This window comes from Panthera leo, chromosome D1, assembly GCF_018350215.1.
Source record: "Panthera leo isolate Ple1 chromosome D1, P.leo_Ple1_pat1.1, whole genome shotgun sequence".
NCBI lineage: Eukaryota > Metazoa > Chordata > Mammalia > Carnivora > Felidae > Panthera > Panthera leo.
The window spans coordinates 71,898,758-71,907,438 of NC_056688.1; the positions used below are offsets into that span (position 1 = coordinate 71,898,758).

General features: G+C 43.9%; 1 long non-coding RNA gene across 1 annotated transcript; it reads right to left on the bottom strand.

The window, feature by feature from the left end:
* Positions 1–854: 854 nt before the first annotated feature.
* On the bottom strand, positions 855–4,583 carry LOC122201122. The gene is made up of 3 exons (XR_006194090.1): positions 4,496–4,583; positions 1,251–1,429; positions 855–904 (listed from the first exon to the last, which is right to left on the bottom strand). It is a non-coding gene; the product is annotated as an uncharacterized LOC122201122 (long non-coding RNA).
* Positions 4,584–8,681: the final 4,098 nt, after the last annotated feature.

An 8,681-nucleotide genomic window follows, 5' to 3' on the forward strand; every position in this document is an offset into this window, starting at 1 on the left:
CATAGTTAAAAACATTTGAAGAAAGAACGCACCCTGAAATGTGAAATTGTTCAGAAAGTATTTGTACTAGGATTCAAAGTGTTCATGACAGCCACTACTTAAACTGTTTAAAAAGTTGCAATTAGTACCAAAAGGCTTGGATGAAGAAAACATCATATCATAGGCATATTTATAAAACAACTTCCATCAGCCAAAGGAAAAATGGACAGAACTCTATTACAAGCTTTTTATATTTGAAGAGCAATTTCTAATAATACATCGAGAAGCCATTTCTGAAATTGACTTAGTGTGCATGATCTGGGATTAATGTTTCCTGCAAAATCACATGCTCGTTTGAACGTAAACATTTTGCACTTCCGTTCCACCTCCTGGTTCAGAAGAATGCACCTCCAATGTGTAAAATGATCTATCAAAATTAATTGTGAATGCCCTAATCCAATCAAGTCCACCTCATTAGGCAAACATTTAAATTATTAAGTTAAATAGTGGGGTATTTCAATATAATCTTGTTATGCTATTTTTATGGCAATACAAATGCTGTCTACAGATGGGCTCAGCTTCTCGGCATCGTTCTTATTGTTAATGCACTTACCCTCTCCATTTCCGGCTTTCATCCAAATGTGTGACATTGGTCCACAACCGCTCACTCTCTCGCTGCTTCATACTTACTGAGGGAACACCTACTATGGGCTAATATTTGAAAGCTGGAGAAGACCTTCAGGGTTATCTAGTCACCTCTTTTTGCAGATGTAGTAGCCAAAGTTCTGAGAGGCTGGGTGATTTTTCCTGGATCACACACGGCAAATTTGTGGCAGAGATGCAAGGAGAACGCTGAGTTCCTGACTGCATCCACCCTTCTGCTCTCTCCTCTTCACTCTCCTGAATTGGTTTCTCTGTCTCCTTTCTTCTTTGACTCGGATAAAAATATAGAAATAAAATAGATCAGGGGGTGCTTGGGTGGCTCAGTCAGTTGAGCGTCTGACTCTTGATTTCAGCTCAGGTCATGTTCTCAAGGTCTGTGGAATCCAGCCCCTCATCAGGCTCCTCGCTGACAGTGCAGAGCATTCTTGGGATTCTGTCTCTCCCTCTTCCTCTGCCTCTGCCCAACCCCCCTCTGTCTCTCAAAATAAATAAATAAACTTAAAAAAAAAGAAAGTAGATCAGGTCCATGCTGGACCTATTTTAATAATTAGTATTTTGCAAAATGACTTTTTTAAACCTCCCCATATAATACAAGACATATTCCCAACCTGGTTGTTCTTCCTGGAGCTTTAAATAACTTGTCCTTTCCAAATTCCTCCAGTCAGCAAACAGCTATTCATCATTCGATATTTCCTTGAAGGCCAGCTCAACAAAGACATGTTTGGAAGGAATTCTATCTGGATGTCTCAGACTCCAGCCCTTAAATTAGTCTCTGGGTATGTGTATGCTGTGGAGAGGAAGAAAAAAGAAAGAACAAATAGGAATTAAAGCAGCCACCAAGACCGGCTGGATGCCCATGTTGGGATCCTTTTGGGAGCCAGAGGACATGATTCTGTCCTTGCCAGAGCTCCCAGCCCATGTGCCTCTTGGGAGTTGTGTCCATGGTGTCTAAAGATTCAGATTTCACCTCAACCCAGAAGGCAGGTCTAAAGGACCATCAGACTCTACCTTACTCTTGGCCATAAAGTGCAATGAAAAAATTTCCCAGTGTACCCCTTTTAGTGTTTGGCTCAAATGTGGACGTGCTTCTCTCTTCCTTAAAGCTGGGGCATGACTGAAACCGGGCTAGAACTATCAGTCGTTCCCAAGGGGAACTAAACACAGCACCATGAATCTGGATATCCATCTTGCACCTTTTAGCTGGTTCTCTGATTCAGGCTGCTGGGCCTTATTATAACTTCCATAAGCCCTGGGCACTTTTGCCTTCAAGGGTTCCTTCCTCCATTAAAAAAATTTTTTTTAAATTAAAAACAAAATTATATTTATGAGTTTATTGACATAAAGAATATTAATATAATAATAATATATTAATATAATAGAATAAAACATTTTCTTCTACCCAAAAGTTCATTTTTTTTTTCTGATTTTAAAAGAATTTAAAATGTTTTCATGAGTCCCTAAAGGTATTGTGGGTCCTGGGAACTGAGCCTACTATGGCTAATAGATATATTGGCCCTGCCTGCCAGGCCGAGGGGCGTCAGCTCAGGGAGAAGAGAGCCACCCATTCTGCCTCCGTTTGGTGAATGGGCCCCAACTATCAACCCAAACGCTCTGAAAATATCTAGCTTCTTTGGATCTGGACAAGAAGGAAGAGTTTTACCTCCTGTCCTCTTATTTCCCATTTCCTGTCTGGAGACAGATTAAAAATTGTTGGGGTGTAAGAAAATGCCCTTAATACCAATCAAACTCAGGCTCTCCAAGTTTATCATTGAAAGGGGGGACGGCCTTTGCTCCTTGTCCTCTTGGTTTGATTCCTTCTGCCCCCTATCTTACCGAGCCACATTCTTCACATACTAAAACATGGCTCAGTTAGGGTTAGAACTGTCAGAAAGACCTTCCCAAGGGGAAAGTAAACACATAGCATACTGTAAATTGATGATATGAAAGGGCCCACAGGAACAGAAGATGTCAGTAGCTAAGACTCAGCCGAAGGATCTGGGTAGCCTTTGTTTAAAAGGCTGTGGAAATTGGAAACTTACACAGTAGTGGTGGGAATATAAGCTGTGGCACAACCACTTTAGAAAACTGTTTGGCAGTATCTACTAAAGTTGAACATAACGTCTTATGACCCAACATTTCTACTCAAAAGTAGCAGATTGAACCACATGAAGTTGCCAACTTTTTATTGTTTTTGACCTACAAAAATGGCAACTTGATTTGATTCAACCTAATGTGTAACAGAAATGCATACACTTGCTCATCAAAGGTCATGTATAAGGATGGTCTGCTCATAATAATCAGATACTGGACACTGTGAAAAAGCCCACCGACCATAGAATGGACAAGTAAGCTCTGGTTTGTTCATATAATAGAAAAGGGCATGCAAGGAAAATACAACTATACCCAACACATTGCTGATTGAAAGAAGCCAAACACAAAAAGGTATGTATTGTATGATTCCATTTTTATAAAATTCAAGCACAAACCTTATTCATCCACAGTGTGAGAAGTCAGAAAGGAGTTACCCTAGTCAAAGGGGACTACGTATTGACTCAAAAGGCACACGAGGGGCTCTTTCTTGATCTGGGGACCAGTTTCATGGGTGAGTGTACATTTTGAGAAAATTCATCCAGTTACAACTTATGAGTTGCATATTTTTCTGTATGTGTGTTTTCCTTTCTTAAAAAGTTTAGCAAGAAAGAAAAAAGAAAAGAAAAAGGAAAAAGAAAAAGAAAAAGAAAAAAAAAAGAGGGCCGCAGAAGGACTCAGGCAGCTGTTGGGGCAGAGACAACAGCAGCTGGTTCCAGGAGGGCCAGCACTGCCCTCTTGCTCTTGTTTGTGTCTTGGTAGATTTTTTGACCATTAGGTAATACGGGCTCTGTGCCAGCTGCTTCCCATGCTTTATCTCACTCAATCTACGACTCAGCACTGAGGTGGCTCCTATTATTATCCCTATCCAATGGATGGAGACACTGGGGAAACGGATGCTTAAGGACTCTAAATAACCCTCCCAAATTCACACAGCTATTAAGGGATGAGCCAGAATCTGCCCCCAGGACTGTCTCTCCAAGCCCTCATTCCTGTCCATGCTCCAGAATCTAAGGAATCGGGATCACCCGGGACAACAGGAAGGTACAACTAACTCCCTTTGATTTGGGTCCAGATCCTGCCTCTCTGGCCCCTACCTTTTCCCACTGGCCCCTATTCTTGTTCCTTCCCACCAGCATGCATGGCCACCCATGAACCTGAAAGATCCCTCAGAAGGGGCCAGGGTCAAGCACCTGGAGATCACCCACCCAAGCCAGCAGAGATATGGTTTATGCCAAGGGCATCCCAGCACCGTCTTCTCCTGCTTATTGCCCTTTTTTGACATTGGTTCTGAGTCAAAGGTATCTGTGTCAGTTTATGAGGAAATACAATATACAGAAAAATTATGTAGCTCTAGGCCACAACAAAGGCAAAACTCAGCTTCTGCCTTCTTCTCTGACCAGAAACTCAGCCTTCCGCATCCCCAGCTCTTCCCACAGCCCCGTTCAGTTTGAGTGTGGGAAGAAGTGCCAAGAAGAAAGGCAGGAAGGAGCACTTCCTGAGTGTACGCAGTGGGAGTCCATTTACATACTCTTTCCCTTCAATACACAGGACACCCTTGGGAATTGGGTATCATTACCATTATTCTACTGCTGGGGAATCTCAGGGCTCTGTGGGTTAACCGTAAGGGCTGCTGTTTCCCTGGTGTGGGACGGTGAGACATCAGAACAAACTAGTGAGTGTTCAGGGACAACCAAAGTGCCTCCTCCCTCAGGTCTATATCCTGACCTCCTGGAGTCCCTGCATTGGGTGTGGACATACTCACAGAGCTTGTGTCCAGTGATTTTGGTACAGGGACCGGGCATGATCGGTGCCATTAGCAAGACAGGTGCTGCACTCCCGAAGCACGAAGAAGGGGGCCAGTGCCTCCTATGAAGGGCAGAGGATGAGAGATATTAGCAGGCGGGGGTTCTAGTTCCAGCTTGGCCACCTGTTCCAGGTGGCCTTGGAAAAACTCCTCCCCCTCTCTGCTCCTTAACTTTCCCCACTGTGCAGTGAGGGAATGAGGTTTGTTGATGTCTTCCAGCCTTCCCAGTCCAGCCCTCTGGCATCTGTGAGGAGGTGTTCTTGGGTCTGGACCCTGAGGTGTTAGTGTCACTGGGGAAATCCTTAAACTCTCCCTCAGAATAGAAAAGGCAGGAAGGAACTTTCCCCCTTGGCTCGTGGCTCAGGTGGATGTCTGAATGGCAGATGGAAATAAGGGACACGAACATCTGCAGGGTAGCTGCGGGGTCCTGTGGGCCCAGGCCCACCAAAGGCATGGGGTACTAGGCAGTCAGAGGAAGGGCTCAAGAGGGCAGGTCCTGACAGTTCCACACCCAAATCATTGTGGCAACCTCCTATTTTATGTGTTCCCCTCCTGGCCCCCATGCACCCTCACTGTTTCCATAACTCAGCACTTCTTAATCTGGAATTCATGCCCCTTGAAGTTGTTTGCAAAATAATACATGTAGGTGAGTATGAGAATTTTTCTGGGGCAAGAAGCCTTGATTAGATTCTCAAAGAGCTTGGGCACATGCACTTACATATACACAGAACTGCTCTTCCAATTCAAACGCATCCTTTCTCCAACCCTACCACCCGTGCTGGCTTCAAGCCCTCATCGGGGGTATCTTGGGCTATTGCAATTACCTCCTGAGGAGCCTCTTTGCCTCCAGCTTCATCTTCCTCCAGTCTGCTTCCACAGAGCCTTCAAGGTCACCTTCTTCAAATTCTGCTTTAACAACCTTCCTTGGTTTTGCATTGATCGCCTCCAGAGACAGTTCTGTGTTTAGCCTAGCTTGCAAGGTCCTTCCAAATGTGGCTTTGACTTCTCCAGTCTCACCTCCTGACAATCCCCTTCCTTGAGCATCTGGTAGGCATGCCCTTCCTCTTTAATTTGTTGAACTCTTAGGATATAAAAAGGCTTAGTTTGTTTCATTCACTGCACTATCTTAACATGCAGTGAGTGCCTGACATGTGTAGCATTTAGTAAATATTTTCTGTAAATGAAGAATTGAGTGAATGTATCCTTGGGGATCTAGATCAAGAGTTCCCACCTCTTGAAGCCTTCTCTCTCCCCCTTAGTATAGGTAGTCATTCTCTTGGATTCATAATTTCCTGTATTGCAACTATTTTTATATTACATCTGATATCGTGAGTTGTCATTATATGTGTCACAGATGTAGTTTGATGTTTCTTTATATTTCTAGTACCTAGACTAGGACTTGGCACCTATCAGTTGCTCCAAATACAGTAAATGTATCTTAAATAGGAGAGAAAGTGCCTGAATGCCCTTTCAAACTCAAATGCTAAGCCAGTCTTTGCCCATCAAAAGCCTATCCATTTTGGGTGGACTGTCTCAAGTTCTCCTTCCTTCATAAATCGATTCCTTCCCTTGCCCTCAATAGGATACATTTCTGGCTTCTCCAAGCTCCCCTGGCGTTTTTTTGACCCCATTCTTGTGGACTGCTATCCCTCTCCCTTGTGCTAAGAATTTACCATGAAGCTCTGCCCGACTAGTCTGCACACACCTTGAATCCTGGAGACTCATCTATTCTGTTCCTTATCCACCCCCACACTTGCCTGCTAACCCAGCTGTAGCATGGTGCTCAAAACTGGTCATATGTTATGAGGCTATTGGCAAACTCATTGTTAAATTTTCCCAGTTTTGGCTGGATCTCCAATTCCTCTCCTTAGACATGGGGCAACTCCAGTTTTTCACAGAATCCCGTTCTACAGAGAAAGATCCACTGGCCTGTATGCAAGCTTCCCTGGAAGCATTAGCCCTTTGCGTTCTCCCAAGAACACATGGCCAGCCGAACCCTCCCCAGGAAACCTGACACAGCCAGGCATTCACACTTCAGGAAAAATAAAGATGAAGAAAGGGAAAAAAAAATCATTATGGGCCACAACCATTGCACAGTGAGAAGCACTAATTATTCTGTGTAGCCTGAGTTTTTCTTAGTAGGCAAACTCTTTTGAATATTAACAAATATTTATTTAGGAATTAATAATTGACATCTATTAAAGCATAATTTATGGAGAGTGAATTCCTCTTGGTTTGGGTTCCCACTGCTCAGTTACATCTGGCTGCTCCAGGAGTGACTCTTTCTTTTGTTAAAAGCGAGAGGCAGTGCTGGGGATGAGCTCCAGCAGGGGACAGGGACGAGCTTCAGTGACTGCACAGAACAGCTCAATCAGGGGACACTGGGTGAACACTCAGTCCCGACTCCGTCATTCCTTTCCGCATGGCCTCGGGAGAATTTCCTACCCTCCCCAGCCTCCCTTTCGAGACCAAGAAACAGACATCTTTATGTCTACCTTTATTTAGATGGATATGCTTGGTTGCAAGTAAAGGAAATTATTTTGAGTTGGCTTCAGCAATAAAGAGGGATTTGGATAAGGACATGGGTCATCTCCCGATGGGTCATCACCCTGCATGAGGATATGGCTGAGCCACAGGCATCGCTGGGAGCCAGGCTGGGTAAGCTCTCAACTCACTCTCTGCTTCTCACCTCTGCTCTTGTCTGTGCACCTAATGTTCTTGTCCCTTGATTGGTCTCCACAGCAAAAGCCCAGCCTTCTCACAGCTCCTGAGCATCCCCAACATGAGTGCAGCCATAGAAGAGCATGTGAATGTCCCTTTTTGTCCCCATTTCCACTTGGCACCTGTGTGGTCCTCACTGCTTAGTGGAGAGGTGCCTGTCATACAACCGAGCATGGACAGGGGCACAGGATCACACAGAAGGTCACACTTCCAGGCACCATTTAGTCATTCACGCATGCATTCATTCATTCAAGAACTGTTGACTAGAACCCAATGTGTACCAGGCACTTTTTGGGTGCTGGAGATATGGCAGTGAAAGAGGCAGAAAGGGGTGTGGGTCAGACAGGCCACCCTTGTCTTGGAGGATAGGCCATTCCAGGAGAAACAGCACTGGCAAAGAATCAAAAGGAAACTACTCACTTATCCAACTCTGCAAGGCTGTTTGAAGAGCACAATGAAAGCTCCAAGCCTTTGTGCAATTTTAAGAGGTTATTATGATATTAGACATTTTTAGGGAGAACTGATAAGAAGTTAGAAAAGGAAGAAAAGGAGGAAAGGAGAGAGGGATCAAGGGAAAAAGGAAAAACCACAGAAATAGAAAAAATATCATTTTTCTAAAATGATAGGGAGGTCTATTTTGGACCAAAATAAGAATTAATCTTATGCTTGGAGGCTTTGAAAAATATAATGGACAGTGGCGAGTTTTCCATTACTAGAGAGTATTCAAGCCAAAACTAGATCGCCTCCAGTCAGAGCTGATTTATAGGTCACTCATTTGATGGGGAAAAGATGGACAAGGTGACCGAAGAGGTGCAGTCCCATCCCACAGTTTGGGAAACAATCTTTATAGTCAAACCCAAGGTCTTAGGAGATGCCACACCTCTGGCATTCAAGGAGAGACGCTGCCTGTCACCTTCCCTGGCCTCCCAAGACAAGAGCTTACACCTCATTTTAACGTGAAATAAAAACAGCATTTCATCTCCTCTGGAATGCAAAACTGTGAATTTGAGTGAAATGTGCAGTTTTCATTATGTTAAAAGATCTACTCATTACAATCAAGATAAGAGGATGTGAATAAGACAAATTGATCACCACTTTAAATGTATTAATCAGCTTGCAACTCTTGTCACCAGTCAAAACAGAACAGCCAGACATTTATTCTGTCTCACTTGTGTTTTAGAGCCCATCCCAGGAGGTCACGGAATCAGTGAGCTTCCCTACACAGTTTACGGACAAACAGTCTCAACACACTGCAAAAGTTCTTGCCTGCTTAGAATCGGACTAAGAAGACACAATTAAATATGTTTACTCATTCTGCAAACATTTATTGAACATGTACTATGTGCCAGGCATTGTGTAAGGCTCTGGAGATACAACAGTAAGTCAAAGCTGGTTGGCCCTTGCCTGCCACATTCCCATAGTT